The 3,474-nt window shown below is 42.9% G+C and overlaps 2 non-coding genes across 2 annotated transcripts; one reads left to right on the forward strand and one right to left on the reverse strand.

The window, feature by feature from the left end:
• Window positions 1-224: 224 nt before the first annotated feature.
• On the reverse strand, window positions 225-331 carry LOC120259606. The gene has a single exon (XR_005536164.1). It is a non-coding gene; the product is annotated as a small nucleolar RNA R71 (small nucleolar RNA).
• A 3,034-nt stretch (window positions 332-3,365) lies between these two features.
• On the forward strand, window positions 3,366-3,474 carry LOC120259734. The gene has a single exon (XR_005536288.1). It is a non-coding gene; the product is annotated as a small nucleolar RNA R71 (small nucleolar RNA).

The raw sequence follows: 3,474 nt of genomic DNA on the forward strand, positions 1-3,474 counted from the left end.
CCGATGAGAGTCCAAACAGTCATATAGAGAATTTCTCGGAAGTATGTGATATGCTCAATATCAATGGTGTTACGGATGATGCCACCAAGTTGAGAGCCTTCCTATTTTCCTTGGAGAGGAGAGTGAAGCTGTGACTACACTCATTTCCTAGAGCATCGATCACTACATGGGAGGAGATGGTAGAAGCTTTTCTTGCCTATTATTTCCCTCTCGGAAAATCTGCAAAGCTTAGGAATAAAATTTCATCCTTTGTGCAAATGGAATTTGAGTCTCTATTTGAGACATGGGAAAGGTTCAAGGAACTCCTACAAAAATGTACTTAACATGGGTTTCCAGAGTGGATGATAATTCATACTTTTTTATAATGGTTTGAAACCCAAGTACAAAAGAGCTACTTGATGTAGCAGCAGGAGGTACCTTAGGTAGTAAGACCCCCGGAGAAGCCCTGCAATTAATTGAAGAAATGGGGTTGAACAGCTACCAATGGAATGTTAGGGAGAAGAAGAAAGTGGCCGGTATCCATGAGGTAGATGCAATTACATCGTTGGCGGCCCAAGTGGAGGAATTGAGTAAGAAGTTAGGCACTCTAACTCCTCTGAGATTGGCGGCCGTAACGAGTTGTGATGGATGTGGATGGGGACAAGCCCCATCCGATTGCCCGATAGCCGTTGGTGGTACATCATCCATTGAGCAAGTTTACTATGTGGGTAATGCAATGAGAAACCAAGGCAATCCTTATAGCAATACCTACAATTCGGGTTGGAGGAATCACCCTAATTTTTCAAGGAACAACCAAGGGCAACAAAAGGCCACTGTACCACCAAGTTTTCAACAACAACAAGCCCAAAACATAAAGAATAGAGTTTCAGGCTTGGAGACCCGGATGTCTAATCTAGAGAAAGCCTTGGCCATATTTGTGCAATCATCGGATACACAGTTCCAATCGGTCAAGGCTATACTTCGCAACCATATCACTTCATTGCATAATTTAGAAAATCAAGTGGGGCAAATCGCGAAGTCTCTATAGGAGAGACCACAAGGAAGCTTGCTAAGCAATACCGAGACTAATCGAAGAAAACATGTGAAGGCAATCACTTTGAGAAGTGGTCGTGAGGTTGAGGGTAGGCTTCCAAGTAAGAAGACCAATGTTGAAGCATCCGAGGTTGTGGAGATTGAGGAGAGAGCAAACAAAGAAAAGGAAATGGCACCCCCACCTTACAAGCCAAGAATTCCTTATCCTTCAAGGTTGAAGAACGACCAAAATGATGAGTAATACAAGAAGTTCTTGGGTCTATTTAAGCAGTTGCACATAAACATTCCTTTTGTCGAGGCAGTTTTCTCAAATGGCTCAGTATGCCAAGTTCTTGAAAGATCTTTTGACCAATTAAAGGAAATTGGAGGAGAGTGCATCGGTGATCTTAGATGCCTCTTGTTGGGTGGTGTTGCAAAAGAATATACCGACCAAGAATAAAGACCTCGGAAGCTTTGTGATTCCATGCAATATTGGCAATTTGGGTGAAGAGATGACATTGGCGGATTTAGGGGCTAGTATCAACGTCATGCCATACTCATTTTTTCAGAAACTAGGCTTGGGAGAGCCTAGGCACACTCAGATGACATTGCAATTGGCGGACCAAACAGTAAGGCATCCGAGGGACATCATTGAAGACATGCTTGTCAAGGTGGACAAGTACATATTTCCTGTAGATTTCGTAGTGTTGGATGTCGATGAGGATGTAGATGTCCCTTTGATAGTTGGGAGGCCTTTCTTGCCCACTTCTAAGGTAGTTATCGACATGGACGGTGAGGACTTGACACTGAGGGTTGGAGATGACAAGCTCACATACCGCCTCGCCGAAGCCATGTGACATTCTCTTGACTTTGATGATACTCTCTATTTTTTTTACACTACCGATGAACTAATCAATGAATATGTGCAGGAAATGTTGAATCCGGACCAGTATAAGGGGTAGCTAGACCAAGAAGTGGAGAACAAGGAGTTGATAATGCTTGGTCTAGAGGAGAAGATATCATCTGCTCCAGGGATCCTGAAGAAGATGCTTCGAAAGAAGTAGCAAGCAAGTAGAAGCCACAAGAAACGCCTGAAGGCTATTGGGGATGCGCGAGAATGTAACAAGGGTGACGAATCTTCAAGTGGTAACAAGCTCGACAACTCTCCCTCTACCTTCAAAAGACTACATTCATCGTGCTTCTAAGTTATGTGTAAGAGGGAAACCTTCAACTATGAACCTCCGTGAGGTAAGACAAGGTACGTCAAGCTAAGTGACATTAAACAAGTGCTTCTTAGGAGGCAACCCAAGTCTTCACTGTTTTTTCAACAATCCAATCACATGGGTTTTACTCTTTGACCGTCAATGATTGAGATTGTTGGTTATGATCATAAGAGTAGACCTTAGACCTAAGGTATATTGATCACAATGTACTTATGACGTCTAGTCTGTTACTAGAGTTGTTAGGCTCAGTTTATCTTTTACTAGGGCCGACCTTGAAGTACCACTATCTCGGGCAAGTAGCAGTTGTGAGTGATCACCAAGAAGGAATTCGTTCTCTGGGAAGTAAATGAGTTAGTATCCTATGCAATTACAAGTAGGTGAGATTAGAAGACCTTGGCCAAGGCAGTCAAACTAATCGTGTGGGACATGAAGGGTAGTTTGGTAATCTGGGTTGTTCATGGTTTAAGCTTGGTGCACTTTTATGTGTTGGTATTGCATGAGAACGCTGTATTTCAACTTCTAGGTTGTACTCGGTGCGTGACCATCGCCCTTGCACTAGATACAACTTGCTTAGTAGGGATTTATGTATAAACACGCCATGACCATCGGGTGTTTCATACCCCTCTAACCATTAGGGCTGGACCTAGGTTGAGTTTCGGCCCTAATTTGAGATTTCCCTGTGTGATTTGTAATCGTAGGAGGATTTGGCCAGAAGAGATTCTGTGCCAATACTCGTATGGGATTAGGGATCATCACCATGGCCATCAGAATGATCTATCTCTTAACCTCTCTTGACCTGACCACTACGTGCATAGCATTTCTAGTATTCTTCTAACCCTTAGTAACCTCGTAGGGATCCACATCTGTGACCTCCCTCATTTCTTGATTTTCATCTTCTCAATTGGCCTTTTCACAATTACTTGCATAGTTTCACTTTTGTTAGTTGCTTTAAACATCAAGTGATTTATAAGTTAGACAACGAGTGAAAAGGAAGTAAGGGTAGTTCCTTGTGCCCAAGAAATATCACCCTCTCGTGCTCGCACGAGAGGTATTAGTTGATGACCCCGTGCACTTGCGGGACAACCATCAATAAACCTGTTGTAAAAAGTGTGAATAATCATCCACTCGGGAAACCCATGTTGAGGAAATTTCAGCAAGAGGTCTTTAAACCTCTCTCCCATGTCTCAAATGGAGACTCCAATTCCGTTTGCACGAAGGAGGATATTTCATTCCTAAGCTT

The sequence above is a fragment of the Dioscorea cayenensis genome, chromosome 4 (genome assembly GCF_009730915.1).
Source record: "Dioscorea cayenensis subsp. rotundata cultivar TDr96_F1 chromosome 4, TDr96_F1_v2_PseudoChromosome.rev07_lg8_w22 25.fasta, whole genome shotgun sequence".
Taxonomy (NCBI): domain Eukaryota; kingdom Viridiplantae; phylum Streptophyta; class Magnoliopsida; order Dioscoreales; family Dioscoreaceae; genus Dioscorea; species Dioscorea cayenensis.